The 10056-nt window shown below is 50.6% G+C and overlaps 1 protein-coding gene across 2 annotated transcripts in view; it reads left to right on the top strand.

Moving 5' to 3' along the window:
• Positions 1-1794: 1794 nt before the first annotated feature.
• ST3GAL4 (ST3 beta-galactoside alpha-2,3-sialyltransferase 4) overlaps positions 1795-10056 on the top strand; it is a 39131-nt gene continuing 30869 nt past the window's right edge. Inside the window, exon 1 of one of the 2 annotated variants that reach the window (XM_051986710.1) lies at positions 1795-2028. The gene's annotated coding sequence lies outside the window, so the exon portion shown is untranslated. Of the gene's footprint in view, positions 2029-2662; positions 2745-10056 lie in introns of those variants that run through there. The other variant, XM_051986708.1, reaches the window with a different exon arrangement.

Genomic DNA, 10056 nt, shown 5'->3' with positions numbered 1-10056 from the left:
AAAGGCTGAAATGGCAACCGATTGGTTTTTGTGGGAGCAAGGAATGATTGTGAACCTTGAAAGGTGCTGCTATCTTGACTGCTAATAGGGAAGTTTGGAAGTATATTGCCGACTAGGTGCTTGGTACTGTGTTAAATGCTTCACAGATACTCTGGTTATAATATCCTCAGGAGGTAAGTGCTGTTATTATTCCCATTTTACAGCTAGGAAGCGTCTGAGGCCACATTTGAACTTGGGTCTTCTTGACTCAAGGGTCCGATCTCTACTGGGCACTGAGCTGAGAGGGAATCCTGCCTTCAGAAGCTGGAAGTTAGGGGCTTGCACAGAAGTGTGTGGGGGCGGGAAGGAGAAGAGTATTAAAATATGAGGGTAGATGTGGTAGTTAGGTTCCATCAGAAAAATGTGGGATTTGAGGGGAGGGGGGACATTTGAACCTTATGGATTTCATGGAGTTGGAGAGCAAAAACCAGATTTTTTTGATGAAACTTTTCATTTTACAGCTGTGGAAACTGAGATCTAGTAAAGGTGACTTGCCACAGGTAAAACAGCTTCAGGAAGGGTGGTACATTATTATAGAGGCTAAACCTCAGCACAAGGTGATAGAAGGGAAGGAAGTTTAAGGTTTGTGGTTTCTTTTTTTCCGGTAAATTTTTTATTTTAAGCTTAAATACAAAATGAGAAAATTTTTTTAAATGCCATAAGAGCATTCATAGCAAACCATATGACAATTCAATAGAAAACAATAAATTTCCATTTCAAGAAAAAAATCTATATAATAAAATACTGCACATTGTTTTCAAAGCTGACTAGTTTTTCTTGGCTTCCTTGTTGATTTTCTTTTATTCTCTGCTGTAGAGATTTTACTTTATTTTTCCCTTTTCCCTTCCCCCACAAAGGCTACACTTAACCATGGGTATAGCTATGTATAGATATAGATATTTATATACATTATATAACATATATGTAGAATACACAGATAGCTATAAACATATACACTCATACACACACATGTAAGACCATACTATGTTTGTTTTTATCTGTCATTTTTCTGTGACAGTGGGTAGCATCTTTATTCATAGGTCCAAGTCTTTTTATGGTTTTTCTATATCAGCCGGCTCATTTCCTGCACCACAGCGGCAAAATTCCAACCCAATCATAGATTGTCTAAGAAAGTTTTGAGGTTTACTTTCAATTTTGCTTTTTTAAAAGCTTCTTAAAGTACTAAATAGAAAATCTGATCTTTCCATATATCAAGTAGAATAGGAAGGAAAAAAAAAAGATTGAACACAGAACTGAACATTTTTATTAGGTCGTTTGTTTTTAAAGTATATAATATATTTAATGTGCAACTTTCAAAGTTATCCTGCCAGTTTGGGTTTCCTTCTGGCCTTCCTTCTCTTCTGTGCATTGATAGAAATACTTCAGCGACCTACTTCTTTCTCATAAGCCCATTTCCATCTCCTTCCCTACTCTCTAAAAACAAACAAGTCCAACAACAACTAGTAAGGAAAAAAACCCCAAACTTCTGAAAAATCGTTAGTTAGCTTCTTGCTTGTGAATGAGGGGAAAAAGGGCTAGCAAATGGGGTGTGTGGAGGAGCTTCCATGGGGTGAAGAGCTCATTCCAAGCTGCTCTATTTCTTCTCCAGGAATCTACTCTTCTAATCATTTCCTACACCCTCCCCCTTGGCTACCCCCCCACCCGTCTCAGGGCTTGGCTCCTCAGCCTGCCCCCCAGTCAGGGCAGCTCTGCCCACCTCCCTGGCCTGGCAGCCGGCGCCTCCTGACCTTGGGGGCCGGTCCACAGTGGCCTTTGCAGCCTCGTTTGTTTTTAAAGCCTCCGGACTCTCCGTTTAATCCACTCGATGTGGGGTGCGGAGGAAAGGCAACTTTCCCGGGACCCCCTGCCTCGTGGTGTCAGAGTCCAGGACCCTGCAAGCCTCCCCCCTCCGCGGACAGACTACGGGACCCATTTTCGGAAGGGGAGTCCCTGTGCTAGAGGGGGCCCCCGACCTGACAGATCTATGAGGTATCCCCAGCCGCTCCTCCCCCTCCCTCTTCTCCCTACTTTCTCTGTCCTTTTCTTTCTCCTTTCCCCCCATCCCTTTCCCTCCCCTTCTCTTCTCTGCTTTCTCCCCTTTTCCTTGGATGTTTCCCTCTCTCCCCTCCTCCTTCATGTCCTCTGCCTCTTCCCCTTCCCTTCTCTCTCCTCTCTCTTTTCCCAACGCTTTTCCCATCCCTTCCCTCCTCTCCCTCACCTTTCTCCTTTCCCTTCCATCCCCCTTCTCTCCCTCCCCTCATTTCCTTTTCCCCTCTCCCTCCTCTCCCAATGCTTCCCTCACCCCTTCCCCTCCCTTCTTCTTTCCTCTCCCCCCCATCCTTCTTTCCTCCCACCCCACGCCTGCCCTCCCCCGCCCCCCTCAGCTTCTCTCCTCCCCCTCCCTCCTCCTCCCTCCTTCTCCCTTCCTCTACTCCCCCCCTTCCCGCTCCTCACCGAGCTCCGGGGCCGTGTGCGCAAGCGTGTCCATCCCTGAGCCGGCCCCTTCCCCGCTCGCCGCCGCCCGCCCGGGTCCCCCTCCGGCGCGGACTTTCGCAGCTCGCCGGGCCAGCCGCGGTCCGGGACAGGCCCGGGCCCCGGAGCCGCCGCCGCCGCCGCCGCCGCCCCCTCCGCGCCCGGCGCCTAGCGGATCGGAGCGGCGTCCCCGCCCTGACCTGTCCGGCCGCCGGGTCCGCCCCGCCTGGAGGGTGAGTACGGACGTCGTGAGGAGGAGAGGGGAGGGGTCGGAGAGGGACCTTCGCCGGGGCTAGGAAGGAGGAGAGGAGGGGGTGTGAGGAAAGGAAGCGGCCGGGGCCTGGGACTTGGGGCCGCGGGTCAGGCGGGCTGGGAGAGGGCGTGGGAAGGAGGGCGCCCCGCCGCGGCCCGGCCCGGCTTCGGGGCTCCCTGGGGATCGGCGGAGGGCTCCCGCTGCGGGGGGCCGCTGCCTCCGGCTGCACAAACTTTCTTTAGCCCGGATGGAGGGCATCCTCCGGGGCCCAGGGAGCAGGCTGGCGGTGCCCACGCGCCCCGCGCCGATTACCCGGGCTCCCAGGGTTCGAGCAGTGGCTTCCTGGCCCCAGTAACTGCTTGCCGTGCCCTGTGGTGTGGGGCGGGTTGGCGCCTCCGCAGGCACGGGTCCCCCTGGCACACAGCCTCGGGTCTGCCAACATGTCTGCCCACTGCTTCCCCCTCCACGGCTGTGTTTTGGGCTCTCCTGCCTCCCTTTACTTCATCGCTCTGGCATGTGCCCTCAAAGTCGGCATTTGACCTGACTCTTGCACCTGAAAGAGGGAAGGGGAAAGGTGATCCCCTGCCTAGATTCCCGGGCCCCGGGGTCAAGGCTCCGGGGACCTCTTGGGGGGGCGGACAATGTCTGCAGGCGCTCGGTGCCTCCCTCCCCGGCCCCACAGGGTGCCAGAACGGGCAGAACTGGGGGAACTAGTGCCCCCTTTTCCTCTCCTCCCCAAACAGCGGAACTTTGAAGTTTGGAGCCGGGCCCCTACCCTTTGAGGCTCAGGCGGCCTCCTGGCTGTGGGACTCTGGCTGGGATGACTGCTGGTGGTCTCAGCCGGGTTCTTTTCTGCAGGGGCCCGAAAGCTGTTTGGGGCAGACCGAGGCTTTCCTCTTCTGGACCTGAGCAGCGACGTCCCTCTGGGACACTGTCTCCCACAACCTCCCTTCTGGCAGCGGCTCTCGCCCAGGGCACCCCTGCTGTCCTGTTTCCCTAAAACACTGGGGGCGGCTGTGCCGGAGGTTTCTCTTGGAACCCCGTGCCCAAGAGCCCAGCATCATCCCGAGGAGCCGGGCGCTGGGCCGCGGGCACTGCTTCCTCCCTGGGGCTAGTTCTGGAACAGACCAAGCCCGTCTACCAAGCTGGCAGTGCGCAGGGAGGCCGGGGATGCAGGCTGTCCCCTGGAGTTGTGTGCCCTTCGGGAAAGGGGAGGTGGGAGGGCCGTGGCCGGGGGTCTGGGGCGAGAAAGCGGAATCGGCATCTCCCGCGGAGAGCCTGGCTACGCAGGGGTCACTTAGCCACTGGGATGCTGAGAGGGATGTGTATTCTAGGGTCAGGGGCTGGGAAGCCTTGGGAGGCAGCCTGGTGCCTTTTCTGTTTCTCCCCTCCTTACCCATTGCTCTTAGTCCCAGGGTAGGGGCTTGTTTATCTGAAAGGGAATGATAAAATGCCTTGTGCACTAACAAGGTTTTGTTCCTGAGCCAATGGAGGGCCCCTAAGGGCTGCTTTTCTGGGCGGAACCACTTTTCAGGCCCTTGCTCTTTTTATCACTATTCGGAGGAATACTAATAATAATGATTGGCAATACGGTTTGCAAACGTCTTTACATTTGTGATCTCATTTGATCCTCCTCTCTTCCCTGTAAGATTAGTGTTTGTTTAGTCCTTGCGTCACGGAAGAAACATTGGAGTGGTTTGCCTTTTCCAGCTCACTTTACAGATGAGGAACTGAGGAAAACAGAGTTCAGTGACTTGCTCAGGGTCACATAGCTACAAAGAATCTGAGGCTGGATTTGAATTCATGAAGATGTGTCTTCCTATTTTCCCAGTAAGCACCTGAGAAATCAAAACTCAGGTCTTCCTGACTCCAGCTCTGCTCTATGGATGCTCCCAGATTGCTTCTTCTCTTTGCATCTCTGCTTGCCCTGCAGTGACCCAGCCCCTTCCTCTCTTCTTCTCTCTCTCTCTCTCTCTCTCTCTCTCTCTCTCTCTCTCTCTCATCTCCCTCTGGTCCCAGCTTCCCCTGCTTCTCCTAGGCTCCAGTGAGGTCAGTCACCCAGTGGAATCCTCATGACTGTTTACAGGCTTTGGAAGGACTGGGGGTTTGATTATCTTCTCTCCTCCCCAACAACTTATCAGTCCTTCTTCCTTCGCTGTGTGATCTTGGCCAAGGACAATACACAGCTGACATTTATGTAACATTTTAAACTCTGAAAAGCTCTTTTATTTTAACTTTCTGGGCCACAGCTTCTTCATCTGTAAAATGAAGGGATGGAGTTGGACTAGGTTACCTTTAAGTTTCCTCCTAACTCAAAATCTTATTGGTGGCTGAGGATCTTTGCAAAAAGGGCAGTTTAGGAGAAGCTGGTGAAATTTGTAGTGCCCTGGCCCCCTCAGTGCTAACTTTTACCTCCCCAATTCCGCTCTCTGTGGTTGTTCGCCTGCCTAGTCACTTCCCCTTCCCTTGGAAACTTTACTCTCTATGTTGCAGTTGTTTCTCCAACAGCTGTGGTGGGCCAGAGTGGGGCAAGGCAGGGCTGGGGTTTCGGTTTCTCTTGAACCCTTCTGAATTGCTTTCAATGGGGACTCCTGCCTGCTACCCCAAGTGCCCTGGAGCGCTGATTCAAGTAATTTATTTATTTGTTATCTTAGTCCTATATGGTTGAGGGGGCCCCAGATAGAAATTATCTACCTCAAACCCTCCCATTTTTCATTTGAGGAAACTAGGCTTCTTCAAAGAAAGTGAAGTGGAAAGGGAGTCTAGTGGAAAAGGCGTCCCTCCCTTCTACTAATTCACACATTGTTTCAGTCCTACTCTCTGAACTAGCTGTGTGACTTCGGAATAGTCACTTCCCTGACAGCTTTTTCCTTTTTAAAACGGAGAGTTTAGATTACATGATCCTTTGAGATCCTTTCCAGTTCTTGAGATTTTATGACTGACTCTTTGGACTCTCTGATTAATCTGCCAAAAGTCAAATCCCTTAGCTCCATAGGGAGAGTAATGCCAGAGTCCTCGCCTGGCAACAGCAATTGCAGGGTCCCAGGTCCAGGCCAGGCCAGCTTGGAGGCTGGTTCAGTCCAGATAATTGTACCACGGATAATTTATATTTTCATGTTGTTGTTTGTCCTTCCTTCTCTGAGAGGGCTATGACATCAGGGAGAGAGGTGGTGCCTTGACATGCAAATGAATTGGATTGAAGTGAGGGAGGCTGTGCAAAGTCATCTGCTCCACTTTCCCCTCCAGAGCCAACTGGGTCTAGTGGCAAGATGTAGATCAGGACGACTGGAGCTGCCCCTGGATGAAAATTGCTTGATCTTTGAAAATTTTTTTTATTTATTGTCTTGTTTGAGTTTTGCAACAGATCATCCCAAAGGACTGAGGAGGTGGCCTATAAATCTATCCTTGAAAGACTAGGTGAGGGAAAATTTCCTGGTACATTTTCTTTGGGGTTGCCTTTGCTGGGACATTGCAGAAGTGGTCGGTGGTCTGAAGACATGAGCTCTGTGCTTCTGCTGTTTCTTTAGCTGATCCTTCCTCCAGTGTCCTGGGAGGCAGCATCTGTGCACCAACCGGGGCTTGGACATCTCTTCTCTTTCCTACTTCTCCCTCCGCCCTCATTCCCAGATCTGGTTCATAGCTTTGGGCTCCACTCACCATGTAAGTAGGGGCAGTGGAAGGAGTTTCAGACCTGAAGTCTGCCTCAGAGACAGCGAGTCAGCTTAATTCTGTTTGCCTTGGTTTCTTTACCTGTAAATTGAGTGGCAGAAGGAGTACCAAAGCATTCTGGTATCTGCCAAGAAAAGCCCCATCAGCAACAGCACCAATTAGGCGGCTCTTCCCTATGCCTCATTTTTCCTCCCCATACTCATCATTGGCCTGTGGTTTCTCCGAAGATGATGCTCAGGATATATGTGAACGGCAGATCTTAGGTGAATTCTTACTTACTTTGCGAGTAGTCCCTCCCCGGAACAACACGGCCAACTTCCCATCTCCCTCTGACTCAGCTTCTTCCAGAATCTTGGGTATGGCACCAAAAACTTACACGGCCACATCCAATCATCAGTCCGACTTTCCACTGTTTATGTGGCTCGAAGGGGGTGCTGGACGTCAGGAGGGCTTCGTTTCATTCCTTTGCACCATCTTTAGCACAGGGGTGACTAGTAAGTAGAGCAGTGGGCTCGCAGTCAGGAAGGCCCAAGTTCAGGTTCGGCTTCAGACATGCGTTAGCTGGGTGACCCTGGCAAATCACTTAACCGATGCCTCTGTTTCCTTAACTTTAAAATGAAACAATATTTATAAAGTGCCTAGTACAGTGTCTGGTTCTGCCCCTCCCTTCTACTAATTCACACATTAGTAATTGGGGGTGGGCGGAAGGAGCGGTTGAGGGGAAAGTGCAACTGTCCCAGAACCCTCTTTGTTCAGACTTGGAGACCAGAGGGGTCCAGCTTGAAACTAGCTTGCCAGCCTGACTGTGGAGTAAAATATAAACTTGAGTGAAATAAAAACTCAACATAGATAATGTTAATTGATGGTTTTCTAAGTAAATCTCTCTTTCTACTGTAATTAACACTCCGTTGGAGGTGAAGGAAGTGGACAACTCCAGGCCGTTTGGGGGTTCTGGATGTGGGCCATGGGGTTTCTTCTGGAAGAACTGTTGCTCCCAGGTGTAGTTAGACTTTGGTCTAGTGTTTTAAGTGGAGCCTCGGGTGATTTCCCAGACTTCTTACCTCCCAGGCTTTGTCTCAAGTCTAGGCAGGATTGACTTCAGCTTTGCGGAGTTTGTGTAGGTCTTGGGAGGCTGGGCAGATCTGGGCCTAGAGCGAGAGGAAGCAAATGCTGCTTCTACCTGTAGGATTTTAGGCAAATCCTTTCCCTTCCTCTGGCTCTGAGATTTTCCATCCATAAAAATGAGAGACTGGATTAGGAAGATGCTCTTTAAACCCTTTCCTGCTTTAAATCTTGTCATCCCACGGAAAGAAGTGGCGATGTGGCCCCCTTCCAAGGTGAGGGGCAGAACTAGGGCTTGAGCTGGGCTTAGTGCTTAGCTAAGCCCAGCCTGCTCAACTGCCCATCGTTAGCAGAGGGCCCGGCATAGAGCAGGCGCCTAACAAATACTGTTTAATTGCATGTTCTATTGGATTGCATTTCTGGTTCTTCAGGAAGCGAAGTACCGGCCAGATGGGAGGCTCGGTTCTGACCTCTCCCTCAGTTTTCCTGCTGAGACCCACAAGACAGCCTTTGTGCATTCTCAGGGAGACGCCAAAGCGGTGAAGACTGTGGAGCTGGATTCCCCACCGCCTCGTGCCATTCTTGGGCTTTGGGGGGATTTGGGGACTCCTTAGGGGACGGGGATGGGGAGGTGGGTGACCTTGTGGGTGGGGCTCTAAGAGTTAAGGAGAACTTGGAAGTTTTTCCCCTTTTCAGGGTGGGAAGGAGAGATGACTTTTGCAGATGGGGTAGTAGTCCCCTTAATCCCCCTGAGCAAGTGGTAGGGTACAAATTACAGGATTCTGCCTCTGGAGGCTTCGGGTTCAGCCCTAGTTAGTATGTGCCCATTTCCCTGGCCCCAGACCTTGTGGCTGTGAGCCTGAGAGCATCTCTGTCCCCAGTCTATTTGGATTTGTGCAGGACACATATAGTAAATTAATAGAATGTTTTCGCTGGGCACTCCCTTAGAGCCTAGCTTCTTAAATTATGCATAACGACCCCATATGGGGCCTCGCTGAATATGGCGGTCATGACATTATAACTTAATATCAGTCAGTGTTTGGTATCTGTACCTCTTTTATATATCCATGTAAAAATGGTGGTTGTTGTAAAATTTGTGTTGTGTAAAAATTTCTCTGGCAAAAAGGGATTGTGAGTGGAAAAAAGTTTAAGAAGCCCTGTGTTAGAGCATGTCTAGTTTGCCCTTCCTCTCTTTACAGATTAGGAAACCAAAATCAGCATTGTCTTGTCATGTGTTCTAGTCTCCATTCCCTGAATCTTTTCCTGGAGGCCTCAATAACCTGAGCTCAGTCAGTTGGAATGTTAGCCCCTCCATCCATCGGGTAGGGCTCCCTTCCCTCCCTCCCTCCCTGCTTTCCCACTCTTCCTCACCCCCCCCCCCAACTGTCTCTCCTTCTCCTGGCTCCCCTCCTCCTCCTCTCCGTTTTCCGCCCTCCTATAATTGCTTCCATCTGGCCAGCCGACTCTGACTCTTCCTTTGGAAACAGGGTTTCCAGGCTCTGGCTTCCCACACCACTGAAGAGAACAACCCTCAAAACCATCAGAGACCTAATAGAAAGGGATGGGGGAGACGGCTGCCCAGGTTTGAGCTCTGTCTTCGTGGGGAAATATCAGATTTGGGGCTGAAGTAATAATAGCTAACCCTTCTTAGCACTTTCAGGTTTGCCAAGTTTTTTTACGTTTACTATATCATCATGAGGTAAACACAGGTATCCTTATTTTACAGATGAAGAAGCTGAGGCTGAGAGATGAAGTGACTTACTTAGGATCACATAGCTAGAAAGTGTCTGACCTAGGGTTTGAGTTCAGGTCTCCTGGCCATCAAATCCAGCCTCTCCCCCCCCCCCCCCCCGTTCTGCCTAGCTGCCCAGCCTCTGCCAGCACTGGGGCAATGGCAGCTTCACTTCAGGGATGCGCCCTCTTATGCCTGCCTGTCTTGGGTCATGGGGGACTCAGCTCAAATCTGGAAGTTCCCACCTAAATTTGGCTTGTCAGTATTCTTGCTTGGGGGTTGGTGACAAGTGAGGGGTTTTAGAAAGAATACCAGGTAAGGAGTCTAAGGATGAGAATTTAAATCCTGTTACCCAAAGGAATGAATTTATGGCCTTCCTCTCTCACTGTTACCTGACTTCCACTATGCAATTGAATTAAACAAGCATTTATTAAGTGTCCACTATGTGCAAGGTTGGGAGCCTTCCTCCAAGTCGGGATGACTTGTGTTCAAATTTGACCTTTGACATGTCCTGACTTTGACTCTCTAAAATGGAAGTGGTCCAATAGTTATCAGTCTGCCTTTGTAGAAGGATTTTCCCAACACCTATGAAGTCATGGCTGCGGGTCTCCATCTTCCCTTGCCCCTATATTTCTCCTGGAAGCACACTTGTGCACAGACAAGCATACAAATCTTAGCAAGTGAGACTCTTTGAGCAACTTCACTCTGGGCAGAGCTTCTTTGGCCAGAAGCATATTCGGCAAAGAAGAGGAACTCCTGGCTTAATCTCGGCTACACGTGGATCAGGGAGCTCAGGACTGAGCAGTTGCTCCCCATGGATGGGGGATAG

Source organism: Antechinus flavipes, chromosome 3 (assembly GCF_016432865.1).
Source record: "Antechinus flavipes isolate AdamAnt ecotype Samford, QLD, Australia chromosome 3, AdamAnt_v2, whole genome shotgun sequence".
NCBI lineage: Eukaryota > Metazoa > Chordata > Mammalia > Dasyuromorphia > Dasyuridae > Antechinus > Antechinus flavipes.
Note: the sequence above shows the minus strand (reverse complement) of the source record. Positions and strands in the feature narration are given on the sequence as shown.